Genomic DNA, 13346 nt, shown 5'->3' with positions numbered 1-13346 from the left:
GGGCAGGCTTCCTGAATTCTTACTGTTTCAGTCGTCTCATCCATAAAATGGAACTAATAGTTCTAAACTGTTAGGAGAATGAAACCTGGTAACGCAGGTAAAGCAATGAAAACAGTGTTTGAGCCAGAGTCAGCACTTGGTAGATAAAACAACAGCAATGATAACTATTGTTTTCTTTCTTTAAAAAAAAAAAATTTTTTTTTAACGTTTATTTATTATTGAGAGACAGAGAGACAAAGAGCGTGAGCAGGGGAGGTATAGAGAGATGGGGAGACACAGAATCTGAAGCAGGCTCCAGGCTCTGAGCTGTCAGCACAGAACCCGACACGGGGCTCGAACTCACAAACTGCGAGATCATGACCTGAGCCGAAGTTGGTCGCTTAACCAACTGAGCCACCCAGGGACCCCGATAACTATTGTTTTCAAGGTGGAGGACGCTGCAGGGGCCTGGAAACTCCACCTTGTGTCTTGGAGTTTGGTGGTGGGTTCCATGAAGGTAACCACCTTGTGCTATAGCAGAAGGAGGGAAGGAAGGGAAGGCTGCATTTATAAAAACAAACACAGGGCTGTGTGTCTTAGATGCCCTCTCACTTAACTTCCAGACACCTCCCTGAGGCTTTGGGCTTTGCAGGTGCCCCATCCCAGGGAAGGAGACTACCTCAGACCCTGCTAGCTTGTACCAGGATCACAAGACCTGGAAGCAGCCAGCAGGAGTGACGAGCTTCTTACATGCTAGCAGAAGAAAAGAACAGTAGATTTATTGATTATTCTATTCAGGCTTGGGCCCTATGCACATATCCTCTGCCTCCACTGCCTGAGGTGTTATTACCCTTTTTTGCAGATTAGAACAGTAAGCTCGGAGGTGGCAAATGGCCTGGCAGAGGGCAGAGCAGGAGTGGGGCTGGGCTGCCTGCTGGGCTGGTGCTCCCTCCTGAGAGACTGGAATTGCCCTGCTCTGCTGTGAGCTGTCTGTGTGACCTTGGGCAGGTCACTTTACTCATTTACACTGCAGCTTCTTTACCCATAAAGCAGATCACAGGTGCCCTGCCTGCCTCTTAGAGCTGCCAGGAGGCTCAAATGAGGTAATGGATGTGAGAGGGCTTTATAAACTGGAAAGCTCTGTATAGCTGGAGGGGTTGTTACCATCACTCTATAAAACCTCCCTGGCACTGGAAGGAAAAAAGAAAAAAAAAGAAAAAAAAAAAGAGGTTAGAGTGGGAGAGAGCCAAAGCATAAGAGACTCTTAAAAACTGAGAACAAACTGAGGGTTGATGGGGGGTGGGAGGGAGGGCAGGGTGGGTGATGGGTACTGAGGAGGGCACCTTTTGGGATGAGCACTGGGTGTTGTATGGAAACCAATTTGACAATAAATTTCATATATTGAAAAAACAAAACAAAACAAAACAAAACAAAACAAAACAAAACAAAAAACCTCCCCGGCACAGCACATCTTGTATCTCCCTCCTGATGCCCTCGCGTGACTTTAGTGCTTTTAGAGTCTTCCAGATCGTCCTCTGGTCTCCTGGCACCAGAGAGGAAGGTCCTCCTGCCTCTCTACAGACTCTCAGAGTGTGTGTGCTGGATTGCAGAGGCTTGAACTGGACCCAGGGCTTGATGGAATGAGCCCACCAAGTCTCCCCAGCTGACCATGGCTGGCAAGGGGGGAAGGGGGCTCTGCCCTCTCTCTCGGGCCTGCAACCCCCTCCCCAGGCTGGGGCTTTGCTGGGGCCTCATGGAGTGTCTCTGTGCTCCCCAAAGACCCCAGCCCCCCAGGTGAACGACTCCTATTATGCAGCTTCCTCACCCAAGGCACCCGGACTTGCATTTTAAATTGCTTTTAATTGAGGGCTGAGAAGAAACAACCTCCCACACATTAAAGACTCCTTTTAAACTTGGTTCCCATAGCCTTTTCTTCTTGCCTCCCTTGTCCTCCTGAACCTGCGGCACAGACCTCCCCCCACCTCCCCCTTCTCAACGCAGCCACATCCAGTAGCTGGGAGCTCACCTAAACCTTCTAATTGGACTGTTTCCCTTTGGGGACTCCATCTGACGGCGCAGCTGTAAGAGACTGTAAACATTATCTCGTCGAACCTTGTCATTTCGCAGATGAGAAATGAAGAGCAGAGCAGCGAACATTTATTCAAGGGCTCCTGGCTTGTTAGTTCCCTGCATTCTCGGGAGGATTTTGTTGGGACGTGGTGGGAAGGGTAGAAAGCAGTGGTAACAGAGGGTGTTCAGATTCTTCTGACAAGGTCGGGTTCACTGAGTGCAAGCCACGTTCCAAAATGACCAGCGGGAGAAATGTAAGACTTGGCCATACTCTTCTTTTTCTAGAATATTCTATGTACCACCACTACCCAGAGGCATGAGGCCTGGGTAAAATGATCTTGGGGGTTTACCTTTCTCTGACACTGTTTTGTGCTCATCTGCCAAATCCAGTTTCTAAGCTGGGGAGAGGTTCCTAGGTGTCTAGGTTCCTAGGTGCCTAGGTTCCTAGGTTTTAGGTGTCCTAGGTGTCTAACATTTCTCAGGAAATGTTAAATGTTATTATCTGTTGTAGCATAAAGGAGTCAGCCTCATGACTTTCCGTTCTCCTACCTGCCCCAGTGATCAAAAAGACAAAGCAAATGAGATTACCTTCTCCTTGCCCAGAGACCATCTCTTGGCCTCCACTCCAGCGACCATATAGCCACAAGCAATGTTATGCCATTTCTTTAAAACAGAGGGGAGACAGATCTTACTGGAGGAACGACGAGTGGCTGTTCGAGCTCAGTGGTGAATTTGACAGTGAAACACATCCCAGAATCAAAGCCTTCTTTCTTGCTACCTCCAGGTTGGAGTCTGTTTCCCTAGCCCAGTGTGTGAAAGGCAGAGGAAGTTTCCTTCAGCTTTTTGAAAAAAGGCTCAGGTCCTGCTGTAGCTTCCAATGAGGGAGCATAATGAAAGGTGACATCTTGCAAACACCACCCTCCCCGCCCCCCCCTCCTCCCATAACCGTCCGCCCCTAGGTAGGATATGTGTGATATTCCTCAGGCACTCCTGGCTGTCTAAGAACAAAAGAAAGGAAAGAAAACATGGTTAACTGCTAGAGGTCACAGTCCTGCAGGACATGAGTTTCCATCAGTTTACAAATATTTTAGTAAATTACGAGGAAAAGGCAATCTTATCAATAGCCTGATCTCCAGAAACCTATAGCCTCAACATCACACTCCCCTCCATAGTGATGTGGGAACGAAGGCAAGAAGGAAATGGCAGGTAAAATTAAATTTCCTTATAACCTGTAGCCCATTGACAAATACTTGAGGCAAATACAGAGAGGAGCAGTTCTCCTTGAACCTGCTACTGTCTAACGTGAATGCTTTGCTAGAGGGGAAAACAACCTTAGCTTGACAATAGCAAGGCCTCCAGTGTCCTGTGAGTCTCCTTTAGTATATGAAAATCCCTTTGGAAACTTTTCCTTGTCTTTACCTCCCCCAACTCCATTGTATATCACCAGTCACTCTTCACAAACCCAGTGTAGCTCTTCCTGTCCACGGGTCCTGTCCCCATGCTTTAATAAAATCACCTTTTTTGCACCAAAGACATCTCAAGAATTCTTTCGTGGCCATCAGCTCTGAACCCCCACCACCACTCCAAAACCCCATCAGCCCCTACCACTCCAGGCCCCGAGTGGGCAATGCGGCAAACAGAGGAGGGTCTCCCCCCTGCCCCGCATCCCCACACTGGGGCTGTATGGGTATAGTCTGTCACAGGACCAGAGTCAGGGAGGAGGCCATCCTGGCAGTGTCAGTGATTGAACTCCCTTCCAGTTGGCTCACTTATTTATAGGCAAAGCTGAGAGCTTTGAGGGACAGGTGCAGTGGGAACTGTTGGTGATAGGTTCTGCCTCTCCCCTGTAGTCCCCAGTAGTCCCCAGTAATTCAGGGCTGGCCCCAAACTTGCTTATCTACAGAGTCCTACAGATACGGAGGATGGTCTAGCGAGTATCTACAACCAGGACATGCCCTACCTTTGCTTCCTTCATCTCTGAGCACCCATCTCATTCCCGCCCCCCCCCCCCCCCAACCCCTGTCCCAAGGAGGCTCAGCAAAGTATTCCACCTACCCCCACAGTCCTCTCCCTTAGGGACTTCTGGCAAATGCATTCTCTCTAGCTTCTTACATCTTCAGAGACATTTTAATTCTGTTTATGGTCGGCATCTGGGGGCGTGTCCTGGCTGGTCCGCCCTTCATCCTGTTCAGACTACAGGCTTTTCACCTTGCTGGATCTGCTTGGGAGTTCTAACCTTTGTGCTGTGGCCCCTGACTCTTATTTTCCTCTCCTGAGACTTTTTATAGCTCTAGTTTCTTTCAGCCCTCCTCTTCCGGTACCCATTTGGCTCTTCTTCCTGCTCTCTTGGCACTGGCTTCCGAAGGTACCAGGGGGGTTAGGATCTTTGCTTTTCTTTCTTTCTTTTTTTCTTTTCTTAATTTTTTTTTTTTTTTTTTACATTTATTTATTTCTGAGAGACAGAGGGAGACAGAGTACAAGTGGGGGAGGGGCAGAGAGAGAAGGAGACACAGAATCCAAAGCAGGCTGCAGGCTCGGAGCTGTCAGCACAGAGCCCGACGCGGGGCTCGAACTCACACACTGTGAGATCATGACATAAGCCAAAGTCGGACACTTAACCGACTGAGCCACCCAAGCGCCCCAGGATCTTTGCTTTTCTATTCAGATTGTTTTTTTTTCCCTGCCACTAGGTACCCTGTTTACCCAGAGCACATCTCTGGCCATGACGGAGTCGCTGGGCAGCTGGCTTCCCTAGGGTTGGTGCTCTGCTGCCCCCTGGGGGCACACATTCTACAGGCCGATTTGGGAGACCTGTAGTTTCCACATCTAGTATAAACCAAAGGAAAGCTCTGAAGTCAACCTTCTTTATACACTTCTCTTTCCTCCCTCCACACCGCCCCCCTTCCCCACCCATCTTCTGCTGCTGCTTCTAAGCCCACAGATGTTTTCTCCAGCTGCACAAGCCCTCTGCAGAAGCCAGGTGAGAGTGCCATGACTTTCCTTCCAGCTCAGAGATGGGGCCTGTGGATAGAAGGCGGGTTCCTTCCAAGCTGCCAGATCCTTTTGTCTAGGGAGAAGACAATCATTGTAGACTCGCTCCAGCCTGGGCTCTGCTAGAACAAACACACATGTGCATAGTAACACCCACATGCCAAAAATTCAATTTCGGCAAACAACCAGACCCTGCTAATTAAAATGTTTAATCCACTTAAATGAATGCAACAATTAACTTAACCAGACCATAATTGTGTGATTTGAATACTCGTCCTTTTCATTCCCTTCTAGTTGGCGGGAAGACTCCTTTCCTGAGTGGGGTCCAAACCTTGTGATCTTTGAAATGAATTTCATTGCCCAGCTTCTCTCTACCTGTCATCTCACCTGATGAGACTGGCCCCTGCTTTCAGGAAACTTGGGCCTAGTGGATTACTTCTGTTTCAAACCATGCTGATGGAGAGACATATCAGGTCAGATTTCTCCTCTCCCTCTCTACAGGTGCCTCTCCCTGAATTTCTGCCTGGGATGGGAAGGTTTGGGTTTATGATTGTCTCTGTTGTTCCCATTCTGCTCCATCCAAAGACTGTCATGTTAGCTCCTTTACCATCAGGGCCAGAGAGAGAGAGAGAGAGAGTCAAAGAGACAAGGAGAGACTAGGGATTGAGATAACAGAGAAAGAGAGAAGAAAATCTTCTGCTCACACGATTTGAGAATATGAAAGATAATCATCAGAGACATAGTCTCCCATCACTGGAGTGCAGACTTAAGAGCTCCCACCTGCCCCTGGTCTGTTCTTCACCTCCTGACTCTCATCGTGAAACATTTATTGAGTGTGTCCATGCAAGTCTCCGAGGTGGTCACTGGAGAGAGATAAAACAGAAGCATAAATAAGTAAAAGTAAACAGAATGGGAGCCATGGGAGAGGTATGTGAAACTGTTGCTGTGGCCCCAGAATGGCCGCATGCAATGGCGTGGGGGTGGTGGTGGTGCAGAGCCAGACAGAAGCAGAGGCTGGGGCACTTGAAGCGGTGATTGCATAGCAAGAGCACTGTTTCTACTGAGATTCCGGGGGGCAGATCCAGGTTTTGGGGAGCTCGAAGCTTTTTAATGGACAGGGAGATTATTTAAAGAAAAAAAAAAGCCCCAAAATTGTGAATAAGGAATTAGGCATGAAATCAAATATTTATTTCAAATAATAAACAGATCATAATAAATTATATATTTTAAAAGCTGAAAGTACCACAAACATCACAAAATCCCTAGAAATAACGGACTTAAGGGAGTTAGCTGCCTGGCACACCGCTTGTGGCACTTCCTGCACACATTTTTTGGGGTTGCACCCTCTTTGATGCTTCTTCGTATGACAACAGTTCTGGAGTGCCAGTTTCCAAAGAGAGAATTAGAAAGAGAAGTCTTTCTTCTGGCACCGGTGATCAGAATTTGGTTTTTATAATTGATAGTCGGGAGGCATAAAACATGAGGCTTGTCCCCCTCCCCCCCCCCCCCCCCCCCCCCATTCTGGGTTCATGCTACAGATGTTCACTGGACAACTTTGGAATTGTGGTACATTCAGTGCAAGGAGCCACTGGCAAGTTCAGCACACATCCAACCTCTCGCTCTGCACTCTGTGTTCTGGTGCTGTGACTTGGCGGGGTGGGGGTGGGGGGCGGGGGTGGAAAGCTTACTCAGATAACTAAATGTAAAACGGTGAGCTAGGTCAATATAAGTAATCCACCTAAAAGCTTTCCCAGTTCAACCTGGCCTGAGCTGGATTCCTAAGTGCCCATGGCACTCTGGCACCGCTGTCCCGAAGGGAAGTGTGATGGAGGGAGCCTGGGACGGAAAGAGATACCTGGTTGGACCGGTCCACGTTAAAATGTATATTTAAAAAGTCTCACAAAAACATAAGAACATGTGAACGCATTGCCAGGGCCTCTCCTGGAACCTCCAGGGGGTCTGAGAAGTAAGGGGCCTTGATGCATAAGGCTGCATTGTATTATCATCAATTTATCTCTGCTTAGATTATAAACTTATTTGGGAAGGTGATGGAAATTGCTGGAGAGGTGAATCTCTCCCTGTTTACCCCTTATAGCAGGAGAGAGAGAGTTGCACAGTAAGTAAGGGTATATATTTTGGAGTCAGTGGTTCTGGGTGCAAATCCTGGTTCTGCAATTAGGAGTTCTGGGACTTTGGGCAAACCACCCATACCCCAGCTTTCTCATCTGTAAAAAAGGGGGTAATAATAGAATTGACATGATGGATAAATGTGACTGCATGTAAAGCATGTAACAACAATCGAGAACTGCTGGCTGGTTTTTATTTTCCAGCTCCTGGGGTGGCAGAGCGAGGGTGGAGGGGGGCCATCTCATCCAAGGAAGGGCATATGACTTTGGCCTTCAAGTTCTAGGACGTAAATACCCGAAATGGGGATGCGCATTACCGTGCAGATGGGTCCAGTTTAGCTGGAGTCCAGGTGCCAGAAGGAAAGTTTGTTGTGAGTTTAACAAGGTCGTTTGGGGCCGAGAAGGGCCATAGATGCTAGACTTTATTTCCCACGATTTGACACGATCAGATCTCTGATTTTGAAACACGATGCCCATGGCATGGGAGAAGACAGCTGAGGAGAGGGGATGCGTGGAGTATGAGACCTGTTCGAAATTATCGAGACAGTCCAGGCTGGATGTCAGGGACTGAAACTGGGCGGTGTCAGAGGTTCGCACACACAGACACGCAGCCACACCGGCACGTGAACATGCATTTAGAATAACAGGCTCCACGCTGATGGCATAGTTAGCCGGCATCACTCTGAATTGTTTATCCAGCTCTCTGCTGGGGCTTGACAAATAGGAGACCAGACCGGCAGAGCTGTCGTGCCGGCTGGCGCCAGGACGAAGCTAAACCCTTCCAGGCGTGCTCCTCACCCTCGCGTGACAGCATCCTGCTCCCTGGGGCCTGAAGGGTCACTCCCAGTGCCGGCTGCAGCTGGCTGACTTGTCTTCACATCTGAGTAGGCTCTTTCTGGGAGCTGGTGGGAGCTGCCAGCAAGTGCTGGCCTCCAGCAGGCTGATGGGCAGTGCAATTTATTTTATGCTGAAATGACATCGGGACAGCAACACCTGTTGCAGAAGACAATTTGGGTTCTGTAATTGCTAGCCTGGAGGCAGGGAGAGAGGTCCCCCTGTCCTCTCAACACCTGCCAGAGTGGCAGAGATGGCATCAACACGCCCTTTTGGAAAAAGAGACTCAGAGCCCCCTCTCCGATCTGCCCACCTGGAGTCTCAGCCCACAATCTTGTGTGGTGGCTCTTCTGTGTCAGGCAGGAGCCAGAGATGACGTGATTAGGGGCCCAAAGCATTAGCCAGCCTCAAATATGGCATTTTGCCCAAAGGTTTCTACCTCGTTTAGATCCAGTACTGTTCTGGGAAGTCTCTGCCCATTGATTCAGAAGATTGTTGCAAACCCAATAAATCATTAATGGTCATTCGTATACATCCATTTTCAAAATACAGAAAATGGAGGCACAGATTGCTTCAGATCAGGCAAAATGGAACTTACAGTCCCCTATTATAGATTATATTTCTCAGGAGAAGCCTGCCCCCTTTCATTTGCCTATATTTGTATCTTCATCCCAGTTGCATGGTGCCTAATACAGTTTTTGGCACATCAATTAGTGTTAATTTGTTGACTGCTTGAATTCTGAGATGAATAATAATTTGGGCCAGGTAATGAATTTCTATTATTTTATTAGGGGAAGGAGGAGGGAACACCAGTGTACGTCTTCATTCATTCACTCATTCATCCCACAAATATTTACTGAGTGCTTACTGTGTCCTAGGCACCGTACTACTACGTGTAGGAGGTAGAACAGCAAACAGGCTACAGCTCCCGCCTCAAGGAGCTACGGTTTCACGGGAGATAGATAAGCACATCACACAGTACCTGAGGGGAAGTACCTGGTGCTATGGGAACACATCCCAGGGGCACTTAACCCACACAAAGGGTGCCCAGGGTGGTGGTCAGGGAAGGTTTATCAGAGGTGTTGATGTCTCAGCTGGGACCTGAGAGAAGTGTCGGAGTTAGTCAGGTGAACAGGAGGTGGAGAGATATAGGTGAGTCCAGTCCATGGCCCAGGACACCATGGAGCTTCTGGTCTAGAGGAAGAGTTGGCCAAGGAGAAAAGGTAATTTCAATAGTGTGTAAGTCTTGGGCTTGGGGGGAAGACAGTGTTCAAGGGAGCTTTTACTAATTAAGTATTTCTGGAGACAAACAACTGGACTGACTCCAGGCAGCTCAAGATGAAGGCCATTATGGTTTCTCACAGAATCAGTGGGAAACCTGAACAACCAGGGCAGTTCCAGGGTGCTCACCAGTAGAGCCTCCTTGATCTTATCTGCAGGACAATGAATGCCATGAGCTCCAAATGCCTGGTCTCTGTGTGCTCAAGTCTTCAACTTCCCAGGAGGAAGACTCTGATTGGCCAGATTGGGTCAGGTGTCTCTACCTGTGGACCAATTAGGCATGGGAAAGGAAGGGGAGTATGTGTGGACATGGTCAATCCTACTATGACCCTGTGAAGCCTACCTTCAGCTCTGTGCTTTTGTTTTGTTCTGTTTTTAGAGTGCAAACAGGAAGAACAGGCATTTCACTAAGAGCAGGTGCAGCAGGGACATAGGAAATTAGGAAAGGCTTCCTGATGTCTTCACTTTAGTGGGCCGGGAAAAGTCTGGTATTTATTTGGGTTTCTTCTTTTCCATGCTGCCCAACCCTCCCCATGATGGATTTCACACATTCAGCTCTAGCATTGCTAGACTTTGGTATATCCTTCAGTGTCTCTGACAAACTCTGGGAATCTGGAGTCCTGAGAATTTTCCAGAGCTATGATTTAAGGGGTTGGGGGGAGAGAGAACAGTATTTTGGAAGTGTGGGGCAGTGGAGAAACTCTGTAGACATCTGTGGAGAGGGGGTATAGAGAAATGTGCTACTTACCTAAGTCTAATTTGGGTTTGTCCAAGTGAATAATTTCTCAGGCAGCCAGGAGGAGCCATAAGCCCCATGAGACCAGGGCTGCTCAGAATTCAAGCTGTAGTTCTGACAGCTTCAAATTGGAATCAAGCTTGGTGTTGGGGCCTATGAGGTCCTTCCCTTGCTTCACTTTATCCTCCAGGCCTACGGCAGAATTCCCAGAGGCTGAGAACATTGCTCTGCTGTGTCTTTGCAGACACAGCAAAGAGGAAAGAGGAAGCTGAGTATTTAGCCATCACCCCTCTTCACTTGCTTATCAGGCAAATGGCTTGTTACCCACTGGCCTAGAGAGTGAGAAGTTGGGCTTGAACAAATATCTCTGCTTGGACAGGACATTTTCCAGCCCCTTCCTTGTGCCCCTGGGTGCTCTTTGCCAATTGAATGGGCAACTGTTCTTGGCCTCTTGAAATACTAGACAACCAAATCTAGAAGGCTTCTCAAGTATCTGTTAGGGGATCCTTTAATTTTATAGAAAAGAAAGTTGTGCCCAGAGAGGGAGTGAGACTTGCCCAAAGCCAGTCAGCTAATTTGTGACAGAACTGGCACCAGAACTAAGACCTCTCAAAACACTGAGTCACCACTTACATTGCTTCTCACATCTCGGCTTTCTGTGGGAGGACTGAACGTGCTGGGACCCCAGAACCAGCTTCCTGTCTTTCTGCTATCTTCCATAATGGTCAGAGTTGTTCTCAAGCTGGCTTCAGGCATAAGAAATAACTCTTGAACTTCTCTTTCTTTCATAAAGCATTTTTTTGCCTTGGATAAGGAGATCCTGGGTCCAAGAGACCCAGACTTTGCTAAAAAGGAGTCACTTGATTCAAGGACTTGCTTCCTATAGCTTAATCACAAATTTAAGGAGCCCCTAGTCCTAGGCTCTGATTGGTTCCGAGGACAAGTACCCTGTTAGCAGAAGGCTCCTCATCATGTCTGAACTACAGAAGAGAGCAAGAGGAACCAGACTGAGGGTATTGAAACACTTGTCAGCTTGCAGACCTTGTGCTCTGGACAATTTTATATGGACAGGGTGGTGACAGCAGTGGTCTGAACTCCTGGAGATCTCCCAGGCATCCAGGGATGCTGGGATCTCTTCAAGGCCAGTGGCTTTGCCTGCCTTTCAGAGCCTCCAGATGAGAGACGATCTGAGTCTATCAACTTTTCCCTTTCCTTTCAGGGAGAGCTTCTTCAGGACTTGAAATGCCAATGTCACAACTCCAGGGACAAGGATTTTATCACTTCTTTAGAGAGTAGTATGATATATATATATTTCTGGTAGGGGAGAAGGGGGAATGATCAGAAGGAGAGAGATAAGCATTTTGAAACTCTTTTAGATGGTGAATTTTGTGAGTATGCATGTATGTGTGCACATGTGTCTGTGTGTGTGCACGTGTGTGTGCTTACTCCAAGGCAGCTCATGATGAACAGCAGCCTTCAATATCCAGAGCTGTACCTTGTTTAATCTTCTCTGGTAGACTCTGGGTATTTGGTAAACAGAGCACCTCTCAGGCATGGTGATAATCCCCACTTGAGGGCCAGACCGTGTGTCTCTTTGTCGTAACAAATGACAATGATTTACTAGAGGCAAAAATGACAAAATCCAATTCTTCCTGAAAATGATAATAGCTCACAGTTAGTGGCAAGTGCTCTTTGGTGGGCACTCTTACAAGCTCTTGACACACTGAGGATTAACTCATTTAATCCTCATAACCACTCTGTGTAGATAATTTTGTTTTCCTCATTGCATGAATCGTGAAGAAACCGAGGCATTAAGAGGTTAAACAACTTGTCCAAGTCACGCTGGTGGCAAGAGGTGGAGCCAGGAATTAAATTCTGCTGTCTGGCTCCGGGTCCTGGCTCTTAACTGCCATGTGATATTACTACTAACCACTACTAATACTTCTCCTTCTTTTCTCCCCCTCCTCCTCCTCCACCTTCTTCTTCTTCATCTTCTTTTTTGTCTTTGTCTTCTCCTTCTCGTCTTTCTTCTTTTCTTTCTCTTTCTCCTTCTTTTTTTTTGATACTTCTTCTTAAGGCCCGTGTCTGAATGGCTCCTCTGATACCTACTGCTATAGCATCTGAAAGCCGTGGGGTTAACTCAGTATCCACTGGGGTTGGCTGTGTCAGGGAGAAGACTGACCTAGATACATCCTCAAACCACCATCCGACTCTGTAGTTTCTATAAGGTTTGGCCACTGTTGCTGGCTACCCACTTGCCTCCCCCAAAGTCTGTAAAATACAGGCCATCCTTATTGGCAGATAGGTCATGGCTAATTCAGTTCTGGTTTTCTTCCACACCACCCCTCACTGTGCAGTTGTCCAGGGAATGCTGAGCAGCCTCCAGCGATGGGGACCTTACTGTCCCACAGAGCAGTTCTCTGCATCTTTGGATAATCGTGACTGTTGAAAGTTAGGGCTGAAATCTGCCTTCCTGTAGCCTTCTGTCCACTGGTGGAACAGATTTGGGCCCTCAACCATAACCATTTAAATATTTGGAGGAAACCTTTACCTATACCCAGAATCTTCTCTTTCTCAGGTGGCACCTTCTCAGTTCCTCCTGTGACAGAACTTCAGGACCAACCTAGCCTTCAATAGCTTTGTCCACATTCCTGTTAATGAATCACTGAGATGTGGCCTAATAAGAACAAAGCATAGCAGGGCAATCCCTTCCTTCCTTGCAGAGATTCTGTTAATGAAGCTTCAGGTGACTCACTCTAGACAAACCTCATCCCAGCCTACTTAAAGGGTTTATGACTGATAATCTCAGGCATCAGAGGAAGTATTTGCAACTTCACACAGGAATCATTTGAACATATTTAAAAAATACTAGAAACTCTTATTTAGTTGCTCTCATATGCTGCTTAGGTATTAGAATTTTTAAAAAATTCTCCAGGTATTTCTAATGTATGGCCAAAGTTGAAAACCACTGGTCTTACTAAGACCAAGCTGGAATGTACTTTAAAAAAATTTTTTTTAATGTTTTTATTTATTTTTGAAGGAGAGAGAGACAGAGCATGAGCAGGGGAGGAGCAGAGAAAGAGGGAGACACAGAATCTGAAGCAGGCTCCAGGCTCTAAGCTGTCAGCACAGAGCCCAATGTGGGGCTCGAACTCACGAACTGTGAGATCATGACCCGAGCTGAAGTCGGACGCCTAACCAACTGAGCCACCCAGGTGCCCCTGGAATGTACTTTTTATAAGAGTAGGTACTTAGTCTCTCTGGTTCCCTTCTATATTCCCAGCAACAACAAATGTGCCTGGCACATAGGAGATCTTGCTCAGAAAGCA

This window comes from Panthera leo, chromosome C1 (genome assembly GCF_018350215.1).
Source record: "Panthera leo isolate Ple1 chromosome C1, P.leo_Ple1_pat1.1, whole genome shotgun sequence".
Lineage (NCBI taxonomy): Eukaryota > Metazoa > Chordata > Mammalia > Carnivora > Felidae > Panthera > Panthera leo.
This window is presented reverse-complemented; position numbering follows the sequence as displayed.